Here is a 27,376-nt window from a genome sequence, read left to right as displayed (position 1 = left end):
TAGTCGTGCATGGAGGCCGTGTGGTAATGTGACCACTGATGCACTAATTCTGCTCTTACTTACTTTCTCTCTCAGCTGGAAAATCCCATAAAAGGTGTATATAATTTTGAAACCTTTTTTTAGAATTCAAGAATTTATGGCAGCGAGCTTCTACTTTTCACAATATGTACACAATAAAACCCCTGATATAACAAAATCAAAGTCACATTTTTTAGGAAATTCCAGAGTGGGATTGTAGATAGTGTTTTCTTTTTTGCCTGTGAGTCCCACCTTGTTTGAGACTTGTGCAGTGCTTGCCTGATGAGCAGATGTTTTGTTTTCTCCACATCCTTCAGCAGAGGTGTCTAACCCTCACCTGTTAAACGCTGTTTAAAATTCTCTTGGGACACAGCACTATTGGTTTTAGTATCTGCCGTCAAAAATATGCTTATTTTAGAAAAATGCTGCGAACTGGGGTGCAAGGTCTTGCAGCTGGGTCAGGTCAAGCCCAAGCACAAATAACAAGCTGAGCAGAGAATGGATTAAGGGCAACCCTGAGGAGAAGAACTTGGGGTGCTGGTGGACAAGGAGCTCAACATGAGCTCCAGAAAGCTCCCAGAAAGCCTGGGCTGCATCCAAAGCAGCATGTCAACAGATCCATGGAGATGGATCTTCCCCTCTGCTTTCCTGTCTGAGACCCCCATGTGTTTGCATCCAGCTCTGGTGTCTCCAACATAAGGACATGGACTTGTTGGAATGAGTCCAGAGGGCCACAAACAATATTGGGGACTGCAGCACCTCTCCTATGAAAACAGGCTCAGGGAGCTGGGGTTGTTCAGGAGAAGACAAGTCTCAGGGTGACTTTATAGCAATTTTCAGTACCTAAAGGGGCCTACAAGAAAACTGGAGAGGGAATTTTGACAAGGCATGGAGTGACAGAACAAGGGATAATGGCTTCAAAGTGGAAGAAGGTAAGTTTAGATTAAATACTAGGAAGAAATTCTTTATGGTGGGAGTGATGAAACACAGGAATAGGCTGCTTAGAGAAGTTGTGGTTGCCCCATTCTTGGAAGAATACCTAGGCCAAGTTGGATTGGGACTTCGACCAACCTGGTCCAGTGGAAGGTGTCCCTATTAATGAAAAGGGGTTTGGAAGGAGGTGATCTTTGAAGACTGCTCCAAACCAGGCCATTTGATGATTCTATGATACTGGAAATGTATGAAATTAGCTTCTTTGTGCATCCCTGTTTTGTAATGCCTAAGGAATTTGGTAGTAGTTTCTTCTTTTTAGCATAATTAGTCAACACTATAGGTGGACAATATGTTTCTGACACTTACACTTATGATTCTCACTGAGCAGTTCCCAGAGTACAAGCACAATCCCCAGCTGCAGTTATGAGGTCTCAGCATTTCTGCAAATCATTTTTCAAGCCAAAGAAAATGGGGAATACATTGTAAGTAACAGCAAAACACTCAATTAATTTAAGTAACTTTCTTAGCTTGAGATAGGAACATTAGTTCTAACAGAATAAGGACAAATATTGTTTGTTTTTTGGTTTTTACTCCATAAATTTTATCCTCCATTTCCCTCCATTTTTTCTGATCACTGAAGAATGGGGAAGCTCCAGGAAACTTTCATACTCAATATGGAGTGATGAGAGTTCATTGAGCAGAGACCTGGCCTCTGCTTCTCATCATGTTCATCATACCCTTTGATCCTTGCTTGCACATTACTTGTTGGGAATTTGTTGTTGTTTTCTGATGTGCTAGTAAATTTTCCTCTGTAATGTTCTTACCCCCCTGCTAGCTTTACTTGTTTTCCTTGCTCAGCCTGTTCCTGCTCTGGTTGCCTGTTTATCTCTGACACAGCTGCAATTATAGAAAGAATGTCTTTTTTAGTTCTCTGGAAAATTTCTACACAACTGCACAGCATTTTCAGCTATTTCAAGACTCCTACTAGTCAAGAAAATTTCAGGAATAAAGGTTTAACAATACTACTGGAGACAGTGTAATTGCAAGAATAAAGATCAACATAGAACTTGTTTCAGTGTCAGTGACAGGATGCCTGTGTTTGATATTGGATTTCCAAATACTTCTGCTTATTTTTACACTTTTTCTCCCTGAGCATGCCTGTTTCGAGCAGAAAGGAAGCTTGAAGAATTTTTAAAATATTCCCTTTTATGGCAATGGGCAAGACTTCTGATTTTTTGTAAACAAAATAGTATTAGGTGAATGTTGCTGGAAAAGCACAGTATGGTTATTGTGAAGTATAAAAAAAAATATTCTGATGGTGTGATTAGTAGGAAGCTTGAGAAAGAATAAAAGGACATTATCTCACATGGTAATGTTTTGGAGATATCTGCTTTTGGTAAGATCAAGCCCTTTCTAAAGTTGAAATTTATGACTCAAAAATATTTTCAGGAGCCTGGAGGATAAACGGTTTCTGTCAGAGATGATTTAGCAAAATCCAACGGGGAAGTGATTCCATTTGATGCATCATAATCATCATCCCAGACACCCCCTTAATTTCTTTGTAGAATGCTAACAGGAATGCCTCACTGCCAGCTCTTCCCACACACACCCAGCTGAAACACTGCACAGGGCTGTTTGCCTACTGCAGTGCAAATCTGCATCTGCTTTAGTCACACAAAGGGAGCACTGGGCTGAATGGGACTTGCATGGGGTTATCTCGAAAAACAGTCGTGTCGCTCTCTACTTAAGACTACTTTCTGGTAAATTTAAAGAAAGAGTAAAAACTACAAAAGGGCAGATAAAAAGTGTGAAACTGCTCAGATTACTTTTTTTCTGATAACCACCTGATATTTTCTACCCTTTCTAAGACAACTGTGGTTAACTGGAAAATTCCAAATACAGGATTTTCAAAGTCTCTCTTATAACCACTGAAGTTCTGCTGTGCAGAACTCATTCTACATAGCTGCTATCATCCAGTGGTCATACTCCTATCATCTGTCATTGAAACATCAATTTAATTGTCAGATGTTTCGTAGATTCATAGCTCTGCATCTGCCCATTTTGAAGACCTCCATTTTTCAATCTGCTTTGCATCCATTGTCCGTGTATCTTGGAATCCACATACTTCCACTTTAAGAGAGTTTACAATAGCTTGCAAAAGTGTATAACCTTGACTGTGTAAGATGCCCTGCAGGAGATCTGCAACCAGCAGAAGCACATCAAAATGAAAGAAACTGTGCCTGCACACATAATCTCAACTACGATTCTTTTTAAAAAGTGAATTTCTGATTTCCAAGATCAGATTGTTTGGCGTGGGTTTTTTTCCCCCATGTGTCATTTCTACTGTGATGATATTTTTGCAAATACTCTTTCTGCATTTCCACTAGCATGCTTTAGCACACTGTAATCTTGCTTTTAATATTAAAACCTTCCCCAAGTTTTGCATTGCTTGCCCTCTGACCCAGCTGAAAGGAAGGACCTGCCTTCCCTTACATTTGGTATTTACCCTATGCTTTCTCAGAAAACATGGAGACATTATGAATCTTGATTTTCAGCATTATCAATACTACCTGTTCCCAACCTGGCTATTAGCCTGAGCAGACCACTCAGCCTTGCACTTCCTTTTACATCCCCCGGTTCTTATGGCAACCTCTTTTCTGCTTCCTCTGGCTCTGTAAGGATCAACAGATCCTTACACAGGATCTGTGCATCTGGCTGTGCCGCAGAGCTGGTAAGGTCACTGCATTAGGACCTCCAAGTGCTTGTGAAAGGAGAGGTGAAGAACTGGAACAATGCAGTAACATGAAGCAGGGTATTAAATATGTAATTATCTACTACAGCAATTTTTGGACTGCTGTGACCAGCTTAGGCCACTCCCAAAATGTTTGTGTGAGCAGTAGGATGGGACTCGTTTTATCTAGTTTTGGATATTTTGGACAGGGAGATAAGTCACAGTGTGCAGTTGCAGGTGTTTTTATAAAATATGCAAAAATAAATGCATGAGTGCACATTTTTTTACTGGTCTTTTTTTCAGATTTTTCTGACTTGGTCGCCACCTGGTCTATCATCTTGGAAGATCAGATTTTCTTTGGTTTTATTAAGAAAAGGGAGATAATTCTAACCACATAACTGTGGTTATATTGTATGGGGTTATATTGAGCATATTGTATGCTCAATCTATTTATACAGTGCCCATATATCTGAGCCTCTGATAAATCCAGAACCTGTGTTTAAAGGTATCACTTCCACTGCAGTCAGACATAGCAGGTTTTGTGCTTTGTAGAAAGTGCAAGTTAAAGGTCTTAGGTTATTGTGAGATGATTTGAAAATACTGTGTTCCCTTCAATGATAGAAGATTGTTAAGTAGTTCATGGAAACTTTTACTTAATTGTTTAATGATTTATCATCCTGTTTGTTTTGCATGGATAAAGCCTTTTCTTTTGTGAAGATCATTCCTAAATGTCCTAAATGGGTTTTTTATTTTGTAATAATTTGCCAACCTTATTTTATTCTGCTTCACTGATATGAGTAGTTCTCTGAATTAAACTGAGATAACACTAGGTTTTTATGGAATAAACACTGCTTTCGAATAGGAAAGGAAGAATAATTGAAAGAGATATTCACTGACATTTTCATATCAAAGTAATGCTTTGTGACTCTGCCAGCAAATATTATTTTCCAGCTTTGTCAAACAATGCCTTTAATGGAGCAGCGAAATAACTATTAATCTGAGGTCGATAACTACAGTCTTGTTTTTCTTGTCTCTGCCCCTGCTGAGTCCAGTCAAGTTTCCCTGGCCCCACACAGCCCTGTTGAAAGAACATGACTTTTTTGAGGTTTTATCAGTTTGCAACCTGGCAGAAAGTAGCTGTACTTATCTGTGCTTTGAAGCGGCTCCACGCAGCAGCATATTGTGGGGTTGGGTATTTTCAGGATGTCTACTTTGGCATCTAGCTGTAGCTGTTGGCACTACATATTCCTGAGACCTCTCTTTCTGCTCTTCCTGCTTTTTCTGACTTTCTGGTTTTCTCACTTGGTGACTGAAGCAGGTCCTATGTAGCTGAGCTGCCCCTGTACAGACCCTGCTGCAGAGAGCTGGGTTGTGCCTCCATTCAGCACCTGCACTTCTGTCCAGCCTGTGAATCTGTGCATTGCCATAAAATTGCAGCTTCTCCTCCTCTGATTTTTTAAATTCTTTTTTTCTTTTAAATCCAGTATTCTACTTGTTTTTCCTCAACAAACCTGTAGGTACAACTCTACCCTGCTCAACGAGCACAGACAGAGTACATTTCTATTTCCCTCAAATCTCTATGGCCTGTGTCCCAGGTCTTTTACTGCAGTAAAACTTTTACTCTTTTCCTTTTCCAACCCCTTATATATATATAGCCTGCATAAAACTCCCGGGTTGAAAACATTTTCTCAACTCTCACCACTTTTGGAAAGCTCCCACCATTTCTCACCTATATAATTAGGGCTGCTGTTTCTAGACAGCTTTTACCTCTCCCCTCTTCCTTTCATTGTTTCTTCCAAATTTGTTCTCTGAAGTGCCATGGAACAAGTGGAATTAGGGATGGAAAAATACCTGTTTTGACCTAAAATATTTTTTCCAACAGTATTTTTTTGCCACTTCATTGAGTCTTGTTCTAAACATCTCATAAGATAGGACACCTTCTAGACACAATTCTGTCTAATTCATTTTATTTTTTCCCTGATGGTCAGTCTCAATGGCCCATTTTTCTAAAAGACTTCCCATTATCACAGTTATGTGCTTTTAGACCATTCAAACACTACTTGACCATCTTCTTGCTTTCTATGCTTCCAATGTTTTTTCAGGTACTCCTGTTGGTGTTTTTATTTCTGATTCATTATGGCTGTGCCAAGTTGCATATTGTGGGGTAAAATTTGCCTCTGAGTTGGTAATTTGGTACAGGAGTACAATGGAGCAATGTTACCATGCAGCAGCGTGCAGGTCTGGGCTTTTAACTTTTGAATACCTGTGTTACTTTCTGTGTACTGACCCACTGCTCTGTCATTTTTTTCCTCTTGTATTCCAGTGAGTTCCCTGCCACTCTAATAGCAGTTTTTTTATTTTCCTCCCAGCTTCCTGCTTTAAGGTAAAAAATGAATTTCACAGAGCTTTCAATTTCTTTTGGCCACAAACCTGCTTATTTTAAAAGTAGAATAATCTCAACAATTTAACAGTAACCTTCAGTCTATGGAGTTAGCATAATTGCTTTTAAATATATTTGGAACAAAAACTAAAATCCTGCCTAAATGTCAGTCTAAAATATTCCAGTTGAATGATAAGCACATTTGTCTTAAGAACTGTTAGCATTTATTCTTTCAGTGTTTTCTCTCTTCAGATTTTTATCAATTGAAATAACTACATTTTTAATGTTCGTGTAGTAGCAAGCAGAATTTGGCTTCTACTCCATCTTTCATGTTCTCTCTTTTTACTTAATTTATTTATGTGCATATCTAATCTAAAGGCAAAGTCATCAATCACAGACTATTGGAGTCTTTGAAACTTTTAAAATTATAATGACATCACAGATGAAACTACAAAATATGTTGCAACTGTAACTGCTCTTGTGGTCTGTACCAAGGTATTACACAGTCTTGTCTCAAACTGTGGAGCAAAGAGAGAATTTGTTAAGATGGATACCAGTGGAAATAGAGGGATTTTGAATTCCCAGTTTGTCCTAGGAGTCATTACAGTATCTGGTATTTTATAAACTTTTACTGGTCCTGTTGATCCCTTATTTAGAAATATAAAGGACAAGGTATGATTGTTGTGGACTGGCTGATAAGGGAAGGAAAGAAAGCTGTTAACTCAAATTTGCTTTCTTGGTAAATTTGAGTGACAACCTCTGTTAAAGTAGCCTTTCGACCTCAGCATAATTAAATTCATGCAGGCATTATGGCAGAGTAATATGCAGATGGAAAGGATGTTTGCAGTCTTTTGGCCACTCGAAGATCATAGGAAGTAGCATTAGTGGTATTGCTGTAGGATGATCCAGAGTTTCTTACAGCTCCAGACAAAAATCTAGAAAGCATAAGGAGACACTGCTGCCTTGAGATGGTAAAATGGTTTTGTATTGGGCAAGAAAAATTTGTCTGTCTCCAGAGCACAGTAAGAAGAGCAGAGTGCTGTGGAACACTTGGAAGAGAAAGGATCAATAACTCTGTATTAAATTTAGATAGTGCCAAGCTTACTTTAGTTTGCACTTTTTTTTTTTTTTTAACCCTGGGAGACACTCTATATATGATGCTTGACATGAGACTGAAGATCAGGAACTACTGTGAGAAGTATCTGGAAGCAACCTGAATAGTCTCATGAGAAATGGAAGATGGGATCCCATGGTATCAGGAGATGACTATCCTGAGAGGCAGGCATGCACAGCTACTTTCGTGGGTCTTAAGTGAAACCTTCATGTCCTCCATTAACACAAGACATTGCTATGGCAATGATCTTTTCCAAAAGTTTGAATCACAACTTATGGCACAAGCATGTCTATTGTGTCTCCAAGGGATGGGGCCTCCCTGCCTGTGCCCATCTATGAAGGTTACTTACATGCAGGGACAGAAAATCTGGCTCTCTGCCCCAGATTTTTCCTCTCTCCTCCAGATTTTTCCACCAGAGTATTTCTGTGGCCATGTAATATTCTTCTCTTGAGTGCAGTACTAAACTGCATCTCAGTATATCATCATATCATATCAATAATCATATCATATCCTCTTAAATTACAATGTACCAAAGAATAAACATACAGGAATCTCTTTTTAGTAGCATGTGGCTTTTGGTAATATGCTACCTTTTTTACCCTTTTTCTTATATTTAGAGGAATTTTGGGCAAGGTTGAATTTTTTCATATTAGGTGGGTTTTTGAGAGTGGGGTGAGTTTTGGTTGTCAGTTTCTCCTCTTTCCCTGTTTGGGGAGTACCAGGAAATTGCTTACATTGTTGGCAAGAAATAAGAGAGAGGTGACAGACTTCTGTCTTCCACCTGCATGTAATAAACCTGTAGCTGGGATGTGCAACAATACAGCTACTGATGGGGGGCATTCTCCTTCCTTCAGATCTGACTACACTCAATGGTGTATAATGTTTTTAACGATATTGAGTATATCCTTTGGGAAGGATATTGAGCATCCTTTGGGAGGAATCTCATAGCATTAAAAAAAAAAATCTCTGACATACTTAATATGTTTGAAACTGGATAGCATTTAGTGAGTCAATCATTTGCCTGCTTCTCTTACAGTTGTGTTAAGGTCTGCTTTGATTCCTTGGGAATTTCAGTGAGATACATTGGCCATGTGCAACACATCCAAGGGTACTGGAAGCTGCATTTGTCCTGCTCCTTGTCTTTAAGAGGCAAAATTTAGATGAAAGCACAAAATACAGAGTAACCCTCTCTGCTGGTAAGGAAAATGTTAATGGTTATGAGAAGCTGTCTGCAATTGGGGTGGGACTATAGCCAAACACATGTTTATATTTTTAATTTTGTCCAAAGAGAGGAAGGGGGAGGAAGTCTGAGTGTCTGCTGGGGAGTCCCAAGCACAACAGACAGCAGATACATGGTATGCATAATGTCATATTTACTGGGGGCTTCCTTTGGAGATGTGTCTAAAGAGCTACAAATCCTATCCACAGCTTGTCTTTGCTGACTTTAAATCTCATTCCAGGGACTCCTTATCACCTTCAGTCAGCTTATAAAGCTGCATGGAAAGGTTAGAGAAACAGAGGCTGGTAACAAAAAGATGGGGAAAATCTACTTTTGAATGTGAATATTTAAATTTTGTGAAGCCAGCAGTGTCAATTGATATCATATGAGAAAGGTGGGGGTATTTTAAAGAGAAGTCAATAATACTGAAATGAACTGGGCTTAGAGTTCTTTTTGCCATATTGGATAGGCATTGTTAGAAGCTACATGATGGGAATATTTATTAAACACCTGAAATTGCATTTTTTACTTCTCCAAACTCCTTCTTCAGCTCTGGAAACCCTAGTAAATCAAAGATTAATACCGCAGGGACAGCTGGAGTGAGTGATTAGCACTACTTGCAAAGGAAATGCACCTAAATTAGTGTTATTTGCAAAGAAGGCATTATTCAACCTGAGAATAGATTAAGAGAAGCAAGTTACTAATGAAGTTACTTTCTATATTAAAGGAGCCTGATAAGATATTATAGAGCACTGTCTAGAGCAAGGAGCATGTCTTGGATGCACATCACTCAGCAGACAGATTTTAAGAAGTGATCACTCAATGGAAGGCATAAACAGATTTCATTTTCAAAGGTATGATCCAGATCTACAGTACTGTGTCACTGAAGAGAAATTTGATACCCTACGAGTATCAAGTAAGATATGCTGAAAGTTTTTTGTTATTGTTTGTTGGTGCTATTTTAAAATTTTTCAGTCTTCATTAAGAAGTGCAAAAAGTAAGAGAGGAAATTGTGGAAGTGGGAAAATTTCTGAAATGAGTTTCTCTCTGGTTTAGCACAAGGTCAGACCAAGAAACCATGTCCCTGTAGACACATCTCCTTTGTGTGTTTGCAAGCACTAAATGTCAGCCTGTGTTGATACCTGTACAAGCATTTTTAGGTATATTAAAATACAGGTTACCTTAGGATTAACAGCAAATTCTCGCTTTTGCCTCCCTGCATCTTTAGAGGTAATAGATTAGAAGCTTGTTTTGTGCCCCAAAATCTCTCATCCAGAACTGGTTCTGTGTTTGTATATAGCAGTCTCAAGCAGACAGTGAAAGGTTCCAGAGCCACCAGCTGTGAGAGCAGCTGTGATCCCATTCACTACCACACAGCACTGTGCTTCTTGAGAAACTCTCAGCTCAGTCCAGTTTGTAGGTATTTTTTTTTTGGTCGTGTCACTTGAAGCTACACTTCTTGCATAGCAAACATTTAGAAAGTTCTGGTTATTCAGGTCTTCAAAGCTATCTGCTTCCAGAGACTGTAAAACAGGACATTCCAGGACCACCAAACTGTGTGCCTGGTGGTTGCAGTGAGTGCTACAAAGGTGCTGCAGAATTTCAGGTTTCATTCCTAGATGCACATTAACAGTATCTTTAAGTAGCTGAGGTCAGGTAGGGCATTTTTCTTTTTTCCTTATTTTTTGTTAGTTGCGTGCCTTTACATGGAACTTCACAAATGGACAGAGAAATCTGGCTTACAGACTTAAAAGGTGTGGAAAATGGTGTGTGGAATGTTGTAAAGCATCCACTTTCCAAGTTTGTAAAAAAAATTTCTGAATTTAGAACCTAAAAGAACACAATCCTCCAAACAATATTGGATTTGCAGGAACCAGAAATTTCCCAGAGAGATGAGGAACCATTCAAAAATCTGAGTTGTTTGCTGTATAGGAGCTAAATTTTATTAGTTGTCTTTCAAATGAAGAAAGAAACTGGCCTCCTCTCATTAGACATTAATGTACACCGCTTCCTTATTTAGCCAGTTGTGCAAACCTGTGCAGTTTCACTGGGCTGCAGCAATAAATTCTTGTGTGTGCTCTTGAAAACTCAAGTTATTGCCAGCTGAGTCACAGGCTATAAATGTACTTGGTTAGCTTATTCTTCTTGGTGATTAAAAGTGGTTAGCTAGGAAATACCAAGATTTACTGTAAGACCAATATTAAAAATTTTGATTTTCTACCAATGTTTTGGTGTGCTCTGATTATTGTAAGTTTTGACTCACAGTTTTTACTTGGCTTCTGAGTTTGATTCTTTAAATTTTCTACCAAAATCCAGACTTTTGGCATAGATCTGTGCCAAGTTTTGATGCTTAAAACTTAATTCATATTTTGAAAATGCACCTGCGCTCACATTTTCAACACTGCCATCTGAGGTTTGTGATTGGCAAAAGCTGAACCCATAAAAAACAGGACAATATGACAAATTCTTTGCCAGTCAGTCCCTGAGTGTGAGTACAGTGTGTGTCCCTAGAATGCAGAGGAGTGCAAACTGCCTGTTCCCCTCATCTCGCTTCGAGCACTGATAACAAAGGAGAAAGGAGTAGGTATGGAAATTTGCTCTACAAGAGTATGGCAGGAGCATAACTACTTAACTCTGAATCAGTAAATATTCATGAAGAACATATTGGGCATTTATAGGTTTCCCCCAGAGGCAAGTAGTGATTCACACAGTGATGTGCCAACAGAACAGAAATGTCCTTAGAGATCCTAGGAAAATACTTTTCCCCGACAGCTGCTTGGCACCACAGTATTCTGGGCACAATGCTTCTGCCAGCTGTCTAAACTGCAAGGCCAGCTATGCTCAGATTTCCCCTTCATGGCAGATGAATAATGGAGTGTCTGCCATCCAAGTACTTCATCCTTGGTACTGGTACTGCTCTTTCAGGACCAAAGATCTTCCCTGGCTTTTGGGAACTTGTTGTAAGTGTCCTAATGTAAAGAGAGTGTCAAATGAGTGTGTGATGTCTATTGTTTGTGGTTAGCTTACAAATGGTCTTGGAGACTGTGAAACATGGAGTTTCAGATTGGTTGTTGTTCTTGACTTTTACTCTTTTGGTATCAAGTGACTTTTTCCCACTCCCCCTGTGGCAGTGTTCACAGGGGTTCTTGGATGAGGCAAGAGATGAGAATGTTGACTCCATGTTCAGAGGGCTTGACTTACTATTTTATGATATATATATACACTACATTATAACTATACTAAAAAGAAATAGAAGGAAAGGTTTCCTCAGAAGCCAGCTAAGAATAGAATAGAAAAGAATGATAACAAAGGCTGCTGGCTCGACAGAGTGTCCAAGCTATCTGTTCTGTGGTTGGCCATTAATTGTAAACATTCAAAATGGCCCAATCACAGACACACCTGATGCATTCCACAGCAGCAGATAACCATTGTTAACATTTTGTTTCTGAGGCCTCAGCTTCTCAGAAGAGAGATGTTCACAAAAAGATGTCTGCAACATCCCCCCTTAATTCTGATTGTGGTCAGAAAGATGTTACAAAAAGACTTTCAACAGTTGAATAGCTAGCAATAAACTCTCCAGGTCCTTTTTCTTTCCCCTACTGCAATCTCCTGTTTGCTTTTGCCTCCATTTCACATCAGGAGTCCCCTAACAAAATGGATGGAATCTGTCCTATGCCCAGGAATGCCTGTCTCTCATTTAATATTACTTTGTGTTATGTTTCATTTGCTTATAATATCACACAGTGCACAAGAAGTACAGCAGACATCTCTGATAAAAGGCAGATGTCAAGAACCTACTGTCTGCTGAGGTACATGTTTTGAATTATCTGCTGACAGACGGGAATGTTGTAACTCTGAGTCTCTGGGTGGGGAGGTTGAGGAGTGAAAGATGTTTAAAAACAACTTTTTGTATACTTTGAAGAAGCAAAATGTAAATGCCAGCCAAAGAACAAGGATCTTGTTCTGTTTGTTGTGCCAATCTGAACTTAACATTTTGTAGGGCTTTAAAAAAACTGTGTTGTTCTGATATTAGCATATCATCTTACTCAATGGATAGATTTAAGATGTAACAGCTCTGAAGTTTTTTTGTGGGGGTTTTTTGTTTGGTTGGTTTTTTGTTTTGTTTTGGTTTTTCAATGATGTAATAAGGTATTACATGCCCTGTTGAAGTTATCTTTTTGTCATTCTGGTAGTGTCAGCTATTGCCTCTGCCTCTCTATCTCTTTTTTCTTTTATTTTCTTTTCCAGCCCTCAGGGCTCTTGTTTATGATAAGTAAAACAAAGAAGTAAATATACTTTCTTAGCTCTGACAATGCTTACCTGTCAATGTGTTTAAGTGCCTCCACCATTTTAGCTACACACTTCCATAATTCACTTCAATGAAGTTTATTGTACAGCTAACAGGCTTGATTAGATTACTGCCCGTCTACAGGTGATTTTCTACTTTCTGTGTGAGGAGGGGACGTTTTCTTAAGGATTCTTGCTTGTTAGTGGTGCTTGAACTTCAAAAACCCCAGTCCACTGCTGCTTGGTCTCTGATGTTACAGTAGGACTGCAGTCCAAAGGTGAGGCTTCAGAGCACCACCACAAAACATGCACGCTACTGTAAAGAAAAAAAAATATTTCAACTTCATAATTTAATGGCAATTTTTTTTTTACCTTGTGGCTCTATTAGATTCTTCTCTGTAGGTGGCTATTCTGCAATAGGTATGATGCTAGTGACCCTTAAGGGTGAGATAGAATGGAATGGGTGTGAGGATCCATGAAAGAGAAAGTTGTGTGATATAATTCTTCTCTTTGAATGCTATTTTAGAAATTTTATAGCTAGAGTGTCAAAGTTCACTCCAAAGTGAGACTTGTTTTGTATAAGCTTTCTTGTTTAAAGGCTTTTTTATTCCTTCCAAATTTATACTGCATATTTAACAGGGTTAGCTATGCAACAAACCACAGGTGCTATGGTTTCCCTTTTTTGTTAATTCAAAAATTATTATATAATTTTAAAATGGAGCTCTGTGAGTCTCTGAATTGAACAGCTCACTTTGAATGTATATAATTCAGGCTTGCATAAAACATGAGAACTATGTTCAGCCATATGATCTGAGTCTATGAATAATCTCTCATAGACTTTGTGGCTTCATAGGCTGTTGCCTAATACTTTGAGGACATGACACAAAAAAAGACTCATATACCCACAGAAAGCAATATAGCTATAGAATAAAACACGTGAATCCTGCCAGATTGGTGCCAAAGCAGCAATTAAATGTGAGGAAAAGATTCTTTGTTGTCATTGCATTTCTTCATCGGTATGAGATGATGCATTGACTTTAGTACATTCATAAAACAAGCATGGCCATTTCAAACTCTTCTAGTTTATTGTGTTCATTTTAACATGTCGATTTTTATAGCATGAAACAAGGCTTACTTCCAGTTTTAGAGAAGAATGAAGTTTAGACAAAATTTGAAGATTTTCTCTAGGATATAGCAGTAGCTGAGAAAAGGGCAATGTTCCATTTTGTGAACAGTTACCTTGTACGTTGAATAAGGGTGATGGTTTGCTCTGAGGCTGATTTTCAGTTTATGCCAAGGGTTTATAGAAGCACATTGTATAAGGTCAAAGAAGGAAATCTGATAAAGTACAACCAACTACACTACAGTTAACCTCACTACAGTTTTTCTTCTCTGATTAAAGCATGAGGAAAAGTTCAATGCTACAGTCTGGTGCTACTGAAGGATTGAATGGGTTCCTCAAGCTTCTTGATCTTCTTTGGCAGAGAAAGCTGTTTACTGCACCTCCCTAATTTCTAAGATATTAGACACTGAGTATGTTACCAGTGATGCCTCCTAACACGCTGCAAGTACACCGAACCTCTGCTCCAATGTCCACCCAACTGGCCTAATCTGAAAGCACACCTCTGCAGTGATAGAGAAATCTTTTCCTTTATTCCTAATGAGAGCAAAATGCAGGTCTGAGGCTAAATTTTTCTCTGAGCTTAATGTCATTCAGACATATTTCCCTTTGGAGAAGAGGGGTGCACTAATCAGTCTAAGGACTGGGGTCCTGTTCCTTCAGAAAAATCACTTGTAGCAACTGAAATTGAGGGAGGGGGGCTGCTATCAATCTTTGACCTTGGTGTGTATCTGTCTGTGAGAGAAAATTGTGTCTGCTGTCTCTGTTTAAGGTCCTGTTTGAGAAGCATACCTGAAGGGATAAGAGTACATTGCTATGCTGGTGGAGTCTGTTAGCAGATCATCAGCAATCAGTGGCTGTGTCAAAATTTGTATCGAGGTCAAAGAGCGTATAGATTTGACCTCTGCCCTGAGTCCCAAGGAAGTCATTGATCCTGTGCTGTTAGCATCATCTTTTTGATATATCCAAGCCTGAAGCGTGTTTTTGAAAAGCTGCTTAATGCTGGCAAACAGCATGTGCTAGGCTCTCATTTATCTCTGCCAAGAAAAGGGAAGTCGAGCACAGAGAATTAATTAGTGAGACTGTCTCTGAATGTAAACTTTAAGTAGCTGGTAGGTAGTCCTTTGTATTAGAAAAAAACCCCTTTGTCTAGAGCCATACATTTAGCTTTCTCAGAATGGAAGCAATGGTGACCAGCTTAACACAATATTTTCTGCGCCTTCTGCTGAGTTCATGGAGAGGCTGAACAAAGGCATATCCTAGCTGTGTTGTGGCACTTCTGTCACTTGAAGTTCAATGTATATGTAGCTTCTCTTTTCTGTGAACTTCTCATGATAGCTTTTGATGATTTTCTTCTGAACCCCTGGTACTTCAGTTGGTTTTGGTAGTTCATTTGGAAAATTGCTCCAGTCCCAGTATGAGGGCTGCCACTGGGAATAAAGAGTCTTCCTTCTTGCCACCTTATTAACAGAAGTTTTAGTGTTGCCTTTGCACAGTTCCCCTGTGAGCTGGGTGGCACCTACCTTCTCACCTTGTGTGTGTATGTGTGACAGTGAATGTAATAAGCTCTGTAGAGTCTGGGATTCTTACAGTCACAGTTTTAGACAAATGATTTAACTTGGTCTCAGTACATTTTTCTATAAGAAGTTGTAAAAACTATTTATTGTTCCAGAAGCATGTCAAGTCCCAATTAACCACCATTTTGTCACATCTGAATGCATACTACGTGGATGGTATAGTACAGAGGGTTTTGATTAGAATGGAGCACTCTGAGGTACAGTGGCTTTCTGATTTCACAAAAAATCAACGCTGCATTAGATTCCAGTTTCTTGACACTGAATCAATGTCATGGAAAGTCATGAGTAATATAGTTCTGTTGCATTTGCAGTATCTTTACAACACGTGTTTCTCATTTATTGCCAATCTGCAGAGACCTTGCAACCAGCCACATAAAATACAGTGATGGTTGTAGTGGTTCAACCCCTGCCAGCATCCAAGCTCCATGTAGCCACTTGCTCACTCCCTTACCAGGGATCAGGGACAAAATGTTGTGTGGGTAAAAACTAGAAAACTTGTGGGTTGAGATTAAGACAGTTTGACAGGGAAAGCAAAAGCCGTGCACACAAGATAAAACAAGGAATTCAGTCACTGCTTCCCATGGCAGGTATCTTCAGGACAGCAAAACTCCATCACACATAGCAGGGACTTGGAAAGACACACACAGTGTCATTCCAAACATATCCTCCCTTCTTCTTTCTCCCATCTACTTTATGTTCTGAGCATGTTGTCATATGGGATGGAACCTCCCTTAGGTATGTTGGGGTCACCTGTCCTGGCTGTGTCTCCTCACAACTTCCCAGTCTCCTTTCCATCCTGGCTGTATGAAAAGGAAAAAGGCCTTGGCTCTGTGCAAGCCCTGCTCAGCAATAAAAAAGCACCTCTATATTATCATCACTGTGTTCAGCAGAAATCCAAACCATAACCCTATACAGCCACTGTTAGGAAAGTCAAGTCTATCCCAGACAAAACCAGTACATGGTTAATGGTTCTGGGAGCTGGAGTTAGTAAGCAGCAGGTTGGCAAAAGTGGTATATAACCTGATCCCTCTGCAGACTTCTGCTACTTTTGAAGGGCAATTTCACTTTAAATGAGACTGATTCCTACCTGTGAATTACTTTTTTTTTTTTTAGAATTTCAATGAAAAGTAAGAAAAGGAACAAATCATTATGATGATTACTCCTTTTCTTCCTTACTTCTATACATAGCTGGCTAATTGGCCACTCTGTACCTTCAAGGAGACTCTTAAGGTAGAAGAGAAAAATGCCTATATGCATTCTGGTTACAAACATGCCTGCATTTACCTCACTTTATTCACTAGAGAAGTAATAGAGAAAGGGTTTGTGAAAACTTTTAGGTTGTAAAGGATTTTGATAAATTTAGGAAAAAATTACAGTTGTGTTCAAGGTGATTTAAGTAAAATAGAGATGATGAAGATGATGATAAAGGTAGCTTTCTTCATGCTAGCAGAACAAAATTCAATTCAACATCAAAGGAGGATAAATAGGGATAAATGTAATGGCAAACTTTTGTTCTGTGAATGCTGTCACAGAGGGCTTGGAAGCCTGAGCAAATAATGAGAGGCAGAAAGAGAAACAGCAAGTGCATGAGAGAGACAGCACAGCAGAGAATAGGAACAACTAGAAGAAATATCTGTCGTATTAATCATAGCAGAGACAAAGGGAAAGCCCAGGAGCTGAGACAGCTTGCTGTGAGCAGTAATCTGGATATAAAAGTGTAAGGTCTAGATGGAAGATGGGATTCAGAAATGTCACTTTTCTAAAACATCCTCATCACTTACTTCTCACTTAAGTGATTTGATTACTTTGCGGCTCATCCCTTGATTCTCTCCACACATCTTTTCTTTTCCTGTTTTGTTCTTACTCTTTGATGTGATTTGAAATTTTAACACAGTGGAGGAGCAGCCAGCCCTCTTCTACCTTCTGAAGGCTCATGTCTTGTTAGTTGCTGTAGTTACTCTTCCCACCATTCAAAGAATCACACTTGTAGGTGTTGTGATTTAATCCCAGCCAGCAGCCAAGCCCCACGTAGTTACCCCTCACTCCCCAGCAGGCGGGACTGGGGAGAAAATTGGGAGGGTAAAAGTGAGAAAACGCATGGCTTGAGATAAAGACACTTCATTAGGCAAAGCACAAAGATAACAAAGAGTTCACGCACTGCTTCCTATGGGCAGGAAGGTGCTCAGCCATCCCCAGGAATGCTGGGCTCCATGTTTTGTTTTTGGGAGCACAAAACATCATCAGTCCAAACGTCCCCCCTTCCTACTGGGGAAATATACCAGCAAGTAGGTGTTTGGAGACTGCTTGATTACCTGAAAACATTAGGCATGAAAAATGTACATCTCAATTATAAGAAATTGCAGGATGAACAAAGAAGGGCCTCACTGGTGGTTTGTATTCAACACCACAGCCATTCCCCTAGGATTTTTGAGAGGTCAGGGAATGTGCTGCCAAATTTGTTGTGCATTTGCATTTTAAATTATTTTTTAATGTACATGGTTATTTTTCCTTATACAGCCATGCAGTCACTCTGAAATGCATTTATTTAAGAAGCATTTATTTCATGAACAACACCCAAGCAGAATCAAGCAAAATCAAGATCACTTCAAATGTAAGGCTGCCTGGATACTGAAAAGTATTATTACATACAATAATTGGGTAAGAAAAATGTGAACTTGCCATTAATCCTTGGCTAACAATGCATGTATATATTTCCATATAGAAGTATTTCTGTGAGGGCGCAGCAGAAGCCTAGGTAGCCAGGAGATAAGGAAAAACAATTTGTGTTAATGGGACTGTAACATTTACCTTGACATCTGAGAATTTGTATGAACGTTTATTGTGTTTTACACTATTTTTTTTAAAGATCCAAGTGAACAACAAAATGGATAGTTGCAGGTTTTATTTTATTTAAAGTCTCACTTTATAATATCAAATAAATTACAGCAACTGTTTAGAGCCAGTAACTACACTTATTGCTGGCAGACATTTCTTATATTTTAGTCCAATGATGGCAATATATTCCACTGTGCAAAAAGAATGTTAATACATTTAAACCAAGGGTTATCTGATTCTCTGATTATCTTAAAGTACATCTGTTAATTTGAAAATTATTCACATTCTTCAAACCATGCAAAGCAACAGCAGCTCATACATGATCTCATGCTCATAATTCAGTATAATATTTAAGGTGATGTGACAGAGTCTAAATGTCTCGATCTGTGAAATTTGACTTCAAAACTGCCTGTCTTCAGTTGGTTTCTTTGTGACAGCCTGCCTATTTTGCTTTGAGTAACTTGTTGTTACCCTGGGAAATATAAATGCTAGCATTTTTCCACCTTTTTGAAGCACTGATGGGAAAAAACATATAGTGAGGTACTTATATCATTCCCAAGTAAAAAAAAACCTTTGTCTTTTCAGAAATAGATGTCTAAAATAGTAGTAGAAGTAAAGAAATTAATTCTTTTGTGATATTCATGTATAATAAATGATACAATATTATTCCTAGCCAAGAAGAAGGATTTGAAGTTCACAGTAAATTTCACTTTTGGAACTTCTCATGGACAAAAAATTCAGATTATTTTGTCAGAGGCTGATCCTCAGGTTTCCAGAGTGTACAGCAATCTAAATTCCCTATGTCCTGTTACTACAGCGAATCTGACAAAAACCCATCAGCCAAGACATTTGTAGGAGAATGTTAGAGATGGTCCAATGGCTCACTGAGCTCTTTTGGAGCTGTATGTTGAAATCCCATGTTCTTGGACGTCAGAGAGTTTGCCCAGTGGGTTGTTGCCCATCCTGCAAGGCTGAAGACCACTGGCTTGGGGATTAGGAGTACCTCACCTTGAGTGAGGCACTTGTCAGGCTGTCCCTGGGCTGGGAGTCAGTTTGTGTGATGGCAAAGCAGAAATGTTCTTTTAAGACCCCGATACTTACTGAAATTATGTTTCTTCAGAGCTGTGTGTCCTGCTGGGAAGACGTGCAGACCTCTCTCCAAAGTCACACAGCACACATACCCAGAGTTTTAGTGGTATTGAATGTCTCTTGGTCTGATCACTGAGCAGAATGTGCCCAGTTCAGGCCCCTGCAGCACTGTTCCAAACATTCTTCCAGATGAGGAGACCTCAGAAGGCAGCGTGGCCTCCTCCCCAGTGTCTGTGTTTGTGGAGGGGACAGGGCCCTTTTCAGCCTCTTCTGCTACTTTTGCTCCTTGTATCCGTGGAATTGGACTGGAACTATAATGAACTAATCGTTGATTATTTTTTGGTAATAAATACCTTTGTGATGTGTTGTGAGCAGACTGGAAAAGGTATAAGTTTTCCAGGCACAGTTTCTGCAGTGTCTTTATTTGCTTCTAATTATGTTTTCTAAATCTGAAAAACGGAGACAATAATTTAGAAAAGGAAAAAAGTCAGCTCCTGTGAATTAAATGAAAATGTGATAAAATCACTAACGAGGTGCATGAACTTTAGTGCAGGTACATTAATTTACTTTGTTTGCACATGACATATAAGCATACTAATACATGTCTCTTAAAATACATATTTAAGTCTACAGACCACAAAAAATGTATATTTTATGTAGCAGCATATACAATTCAAAGCAAATGTTTTAAAGGTAATGGGCATGTTTTGCATGCTGAGAGAATGTGCACAAACCCAATCTGCAAAGTGGATGAATCCATTATGTAAATCTAAAATTGTCAAAGTGATCTATTATAACTATTTCTACTGTCAGCTGTTCAACATAGCACAAATTCAGCAACATACTTGTCTTGATAGGGGAGAGTATTTAGATATTATACCAACTACTTATTAATCTTACTGATTTCCACAGCACCTATCACAATGACAATTTTTGTTATGGGAATTAATGCTGAAAACAGAAGATGACAATCAAAAGCTAACAAAAGGAGTGTCATGTTCGTGACTTGAATAAAAATTGAAGGCTGTGAAGGACCAACACGGCTTGGAGCATTGCTGCTGGAGGCCAGCCTTTCATCAGAGGCTCATGTTTAGAAACTAGAACTGTTGGGAGGGAACAAAATGTCACGAGTGACGGCTGCTTGTTACTTATGTGAGAGACGTGCTCTCCATTTGGTTCATAGCATGCTGCATACAAAACAAACAAAAAAAAAAAAGATCTAAATGGCTCTAATTTGAACATCACTGGTGTTTTCTGAAAAGTTTGGGGACTACTCTTTTTAGCATCCAGAACTAGTCATTGAGTATTTCTTCTCTTTTATTCTCACAGAAGATGCTTCTCCAGGCTTGGAGGTGAGGCGGTATTGTAAAAGATTTTTCTGTCACTGCTTTTGCTGTCTTTTCTTGGCATGCTTGATATGAATTTACACTGTGAGAAATTTAGTAGTTCAATGCAAATGCTATTCAAACATTTTAAAAATATTCTGCCTGTGAAAGTTACTTTAATTGTTTTTGTTGTGTCTGCTTTAATTTTAAAAGACAAAGTGAAATACCTTGCTGCATCCCAACAGTTGCTTCTTCCTAACCAATGGGAAACCTTAAAACTTTGAGCCAGGTCCTACAAAACTTGTCCTTTTCATGTGTGTTAGGGTTTCATAAAAGAGAAAAGGTGCATTAGACAGCATTGTGAAGTTAATGTATGTGAGCTTGAAAGGATTAACCACATATATATCCATTAAATTATAGCAAACTAATGCTTTCTTTTCTTCCTTTTTCAATTACAATTTTAGTGATTGCCCCATGCAAATTTCTTCATTTGCATACATTTCCAGATTAAATAGATTTGGATGTTGGCTCCTTCCAAAAATAAGTAGAGCACTGCAGTTCACCATAGTTAATTTGATGTTGGCTGGACAGAAGAACAATTCTGTAGGGGCTAAAGAATGATGCTTCCACATTTGTTCACTACAAGAAGAAAACAAAGGAATGCCCAAGGGCTCAGTGTGCACCCAAGTCTGGGCTCCAAGTGAGCAGAATGGGTTAATCAGTGAACACCCTGAAATCCTCCTTTTATTGTTTGGCATTAAGGTTGGGGCTTGGAGGTTATTTTTGTGTTTGTTTTGTTTAATTTCACTACAAAATTTGCTTTGGACCACCAGAACCTTCCGGTCATTGTTAAAAAAATAGAGAACATTCCACCAAAAAAAATGCATTTTGCCAAGAACTGCCTTTTTTTTTTTCAAGAAACTGTTTTATTGTTTTGAAGAAAGAAGATTTCAGATGATCATCACATAGTCTACTTAACAATTACATATTATTTTTGTGAATATCTGACACTTTGTGACTACACAGTGCGTCCTGTAGATTAACTCTGGGTGGAACAATCTGGGCAAGCTGCACGGAGGTCTGGGTTTCAAAGATCTCCATTATTGCCAGGTATTTCAAAGAAGCACTACTGGCATTTTAGAGGAGCTCTGATGGCTCCACATTTAACACTTGTGATTTTTTCTCTACAGACTGGTGAGCATCTTGGCACAAGTGGAAGGAGAGACCAAGCAGAAGGTTTGCCAAATGTGGGACAGATGAGATCCAAATGCACCCATGTGTGCAGCCACAGCATGCCACCAAACAAGTGTGTTGGCACCCTTGGTGAGTGGTATTCCTTACTGTCCTTGGGCAGAACTGTCCAGGAATGAGCACTGTTGTAGTAGCATTTTCTGCTTGATGGTTCGTTTGGTGGTATATTTTTCCTTTTTTTTTTTAAGGGGTGGTCTGTTTGTGTTTGCCCTTTTTTAAAATTTAAATTTAATATAAAGAGATCATGAAGAGTTTAATTCCAATAAGTTCAGTTAGGCACAAATATATGCCCTGCACTTTAGGTGTTGAAAGGTTCTTCTTCAAAGCTTCAGATGAGAGCCCCTGCATGAATGCTAATGCACACATTTTAATGTGTGAGGAATTCCCTGCCTTTTAGTGAATTTGTCTGTGCTTTCTTGGGTGTCTTTGTGAACCCTCTTTTATTTCCTTACTTAGAAGTAAAGCTGGGTAATTACAGTTTTTTTTCCTGAAAAGCTTTATCCATCATGGAATTACTGCTGAAAGGGAAGGCTGCTTGCTTGGGAATATTCCTTTGGCACCATTTAAATCATTGTTATTCATAAGACTGCATTTTCAGGGTGTCACACTGTTCTTTTTTTACTTTCCATGAAAAGTATTTGATAGTTTTGAGATTGTTCAGCATTTTGTGGGGAAAAAAATATTTAAAGTCAAAATTACATAATTTTATGAAATGATGTTGCAAATATTTTTCTGATTAATTTTGATCAATGGAAAATTGTGTCCTTTAAAACCAGAAAGTTATCTGGTGTGTACAGAACCCTGGGAATCATTAAGGCACTCTGTGCCTTTGAATCATTATTCCACTTTGTGTCACACACCTTTCCAGAGGCTGTCTGGGGATCTCCATCCCTCCAACAGCTGATGCTTAGGGACAGACCTACATTTGGAGCCAGAACTTTGCTGTTATTCTGTTCAAACAAAGATTGTGATTTTAGTAAACTTGTTGCTCTGTTTTATTCTGAAGCAGTTTTTTCTGTACCTTGTGCTTGCATTGCAGATTCCGATCTGTCATTTTTTGCAGTATTTTTTATTATGTGATTATGGTTCTGTTGTGTTGTCAGCCACTAACAGATGGCTTAGCTCTTTAATATAACAGTTATTTGATGTATGTATCTATCTAAACAAAGTACTTGATGGATATCTGGTACTGGAAAAACAAATTGTTATCAGTCTTATTGAAGGTAATAGAAATATTTTAAAGCAAAATTTATCACATGAGTATTGAATTTTTATACAATACAGTGACAGGTTAAAATAAAAGAGGCAAGCTAAAACAGAGAAACATTCAGGTGATTTTTCTTCAGATCTGTGTAGAGGCTCTTCTAAGCACTAGTAAATGCTCCTGGTACATTTTTGAAAAAGTAAAAGCATGAGCACTATAATCAGTAGAAATATTTCCAATTCTCATCCAGAGCATGTCAATGCAAAAGTAGTGTATAACCCAAGAAATATGAGCTGTGCTAAATATTTTCATTGAAAAGAGTCAAGTTCTACTAGTTTGTATTTCAGAACTGCAGACAGCTATAGTCATAGTACTTTGGGATAAGACAATTCCTTTATGAAACTCTCTCTTGAGATTTGTAACCGTACTTGAAATTGCCTTTAAAAGTCTGGTTTTGATAAAGAGGTGTCTTCTAAGCTTCATCCAGCTGACAACTTCTATTAAAAGTTCTTTCATCCTTCATGGTAATTGAAGAATGTTGTCCTAAGACAGGAAGAAACTACACACATGCAGTTCAAATAGATTCAGTTAATTTTTTTCTGTGTGGACTAAAGAAGGAAGCGTCTGGTCCTCCTGGCAGTCTGTGTGTTATAGACTTAAAAGATGAGGCATAAGTTTAATTGATGGGTCACACTGTAATGTCATCAAGTCCATTTGCTAGACCAGTGTTTCCATGTTGGCAATTCACCACTTGTTCCCAGTCTTTCTAGAAGATATTTTTCTCACTAGACTTGGTGAGAAAGGGAACACTTTCTCTACCGTTTTCATGGCCGGATAGCCTCAAGCCAGTTCTCTTATCACTAATTTTGATTGGAGCAGAAAGTGCTCTCCGTGTCTGTCTTCATTGTACTCTTGGAATTTTGACTAAAAACTAGATATTTTATGTAATTGTTTCTGCCTAGTATCTTGTTCATGGAAATAAGATTATTGTGTGCTGAGAATTGAACTGTAAAGGGCAATCTATGATAATATTTTTAAGTTAGATTTTCTTTTTATTTCTAACATTTCAACGTGCTTTTTTCTTCCCCCCCTAAGAAATCAAATGAAAGTAACACAATTAGATGCTCCATAGGATCTCTGAAAAAATAACATTGTCCTGTTCTCTTCTGAGTCTGTATTATATAAAGCTCTTTCTACTTTGCAATAACGATTTGGCCTTCCTCATTTCTTGCATCTCTTTCTGCCTCTCCTTGTCTATCATTAACAGGTACAGAATTTTAAAAAAAATTACTTAGATCACAATTTTTAATGTATTGTTGGGAGTTACTCATCTGTTTTTACATTATATTCTGTGGAAATCTTTATGTGGAAAGATAGTCTGATAATACAGTGTTGTCTGTAATATCCTTTAATTCCAGATCATAGTCAGTCATTTCTCTGTCTTCCCATCTCTACAGAGACTTTCTGCTCAGTAGAAACTTCTAAAACCAGAATAATTTTGTCCAAAAGGTTTAATCTTGGTTTTGTATCAATATTGTGAAACATTGATCCTTCTATCTTATCTAATGGTTCATTTGCTAAGACAAATGACCCACTTCCTACATGGGCCTGGAAATAATTTAACTCTTCTTATTAATAAGTTGAATGTAATTAATAGACATAATTGTGTAGCATGAAGAAGTGAACTATTGGATTATACAAAACTTTAAAGAAACTGTAGATCATAGACAGCATCGTAGAATCATAGAATATCTTGAGCTAGGAGGGAACCATTAGGATCATCAAGTACAACTCCCTGTTCCTCACAGAACTACCTAAAACTAAACCATGTGACTAAGAGCATCATCCAGACACTCCCTGAACTCTGACAGGCTTGGTGCCATGGCCTCTTCCCTGGGAGGCCATTCCAGTGACCAAATTCTCTCTCAGTGAAGGCACATCCACTGAGGCACCTTCAATCCCTTTCCTTGTGTGCTCTGCTGGTCACCAGAGAGGGGAGATCAGAACTGCCCCCTTGCTGTCCTCCTTAGGGCAGATGAGACCTGAACAAAGCCACCCCTCAGTCTCATCTTCAGGCTGAACAGGCCAAATTACCTCAGCTCTTCTTTATAAGTTTTTCAGTTTAGAAATTTTGCTGTCCATGATGCTATTGCTTCTACTAGAAATATTTAGTTTTGTTTTTCATCTTTTTTTATTTAATATGAGAAATTCAAAACTTGAAGCAAGTGTTGATGTTCTCTTTTATTTTTATTTATTTGGCTTTGGGGTTTGTGTGTGTGTGTGTTTTGTTTTGGTTGTTTTTGTTTTGGGTTTTTTTGTTTGTTTGTTTTGTTTTGTTTTCATGATTTAGTTACTTTATTTCACAAGGAAACAGAATCCAAAGTTCTTAACTTTCAGGTGAGTGCCTTATCTTTCCACAGGCTTCTAGATCTTTTGTATTATTACTGATCCACGTCCATCCTTCAGACTCAAAAAGTTGTTCTCACCACCTGGTTATTTCTTTCCTTCTCAATGACTTTTTTATCATTTTACACAAGCTGGCAAAGTAACAGCAGGAAACAAGAGAAAACCACCTCAGAATAATGGTTATGGGCGCACTCCTGGGAGATGCAAGATATAGGTTCAAATCCTTCCAATTAATTATGTGGCTCCCAAAGCCCAGATAAGTAACTGCCTAAAAAACTAAAAGAATAAAGCTTAAAATGTTTCCAATAATAGAGGAATGTGAAAGGAATTTGTGGTTTCAATAGCGATAACTTTAACCTGAATTTATTAGCAGATGACTTAATTCTCTGTGTCTGATATAGTTGTCTCTTCTGGTGATTTTACTGTTTTTTTCAAACTAGTTTTTTGATTTAATTCCCAAACTTTCAAAAAAATATCCATGCAATATCAAAATAACTTGAATAGTCTTTATTGCAGGTCAGCCTGAATGTTCTCTTAGCTATGTTCTCTGCAGCTAGGTCCTGTACACTGCAGAGGCTGTGGGTACCCAAGGGTTAGCAATTCAGTCCCATTTCCTATGACATGTCTTCTTTCAAACTCCTTACTTTAATCACAATTTTGACAAGACAGCTCTTTATAGGTTCCTGAGCTCGGAGAGGGATCAGTGGATTCTTTGGACCATTTCCTTGAAGTAAGCACTCACTCAGTGGAAAGGGTTTTGAATGTCAGAATACAGAGTTTAGCACATTGTAGACACACTGCATCATAACTGAACTCTTTTTGGTACTGAAAAAGCTTAGAGTAAACTGAAATTCAAATAAGAGGTTTATGAACGAAACTGCTCCATGCTCTTCCTTTTTTGTCCTGATGGAGCAGTCTTTCTTTCAGACTGATTCCCAGTGCAGTAGTGTTCAGCTTTTAGGTTGCAAAAATGCTGTTCACCCCGCTCTGTCTCCCAAGGATGATCTTCCTGTGACACCCCAGCCCTCTGGCTGGCTTATTTCAGCAAACTCCTCTGTGTCTGCCTCAGATGCCCTTCAGGCTTTCTTATTCTTTGCTTGCCCTCACCTATCCTACTGGAAAAATGTTCCCCAGAGCCCAAGCAGCTGCTCTCTGTTGCAGGAACCTTTTTTCCTCTTGCAGAAGGCTGCACTGGACTGTGTGGACACGAAGCATTTCCTCGTAGCCATGGTCTGTCCCCAGTCCCTGTGAGGGAAGACAATCTTTTTCACAACAGCTCACAAGACATGGAAGTGATCTGTAATCAACTAAAATGGACACTGCCCATCACAGGGTTTTAAGTCCAACAAGCAGAACAGTGTTCATTTTCGTCTTTTTGTTATCCAAAAAAAGTTGTGGTAAACTTACTGTTTTATTGAGGGGCAGTATCAGGATGGACTTCAGATACTTCTGGAGATTCACTGAATTTACACAGGGACAAACCAGAGTTCAAACTGGACTAAAGAAAAGTAGAGAGAGAATCATGTAATCACAGAATCCCTAAGATAGGAAAAGACCCTTAAGATTGAGTCCAGCCATTAAACTTATACTGCCAAGTCCATCACTAAACTGTGTAAATAAGTGCCATATCTACACCTCTTTTAAATACCTCCAGTGATGGTGACTCAACCACTCTCCTTGGCATCCTGTTCCAATTCTTGACAGTCCTTTTGATGATGTAATATTTTCTGGTACACAGTATAAACCTCCCCTGGCACCACTTGAGGCAATTGCTTCTTGTTCTATCACTTGGTCTCTTTTTCCAGAACAACACCTACCTGGCTACAGAATCCTTTTGGGTAGGTTATTTCAGGTATCTATTTCCCAGATTTCTAAGCACACTGCATT

The sequence above is a fragment of the Molothrus ater genome, chromosome 2 (genome assembly GCF_012460135.2).
Source record: "Molothrus ater isolate BHLD 08-10-18 breed brown headed cowbird chromosome 2, BPBGC_Mater_1.1, whole genome shotgun sequence".
Taxonomy (NCBI): Eukaryota; Metazoa; Chordata; class Aves; order Passeriformes; family Icteridae; genus Molothrus; species Molothrus ater.
Note: the sequence above shows the minus strand (reverse complement) of the source record.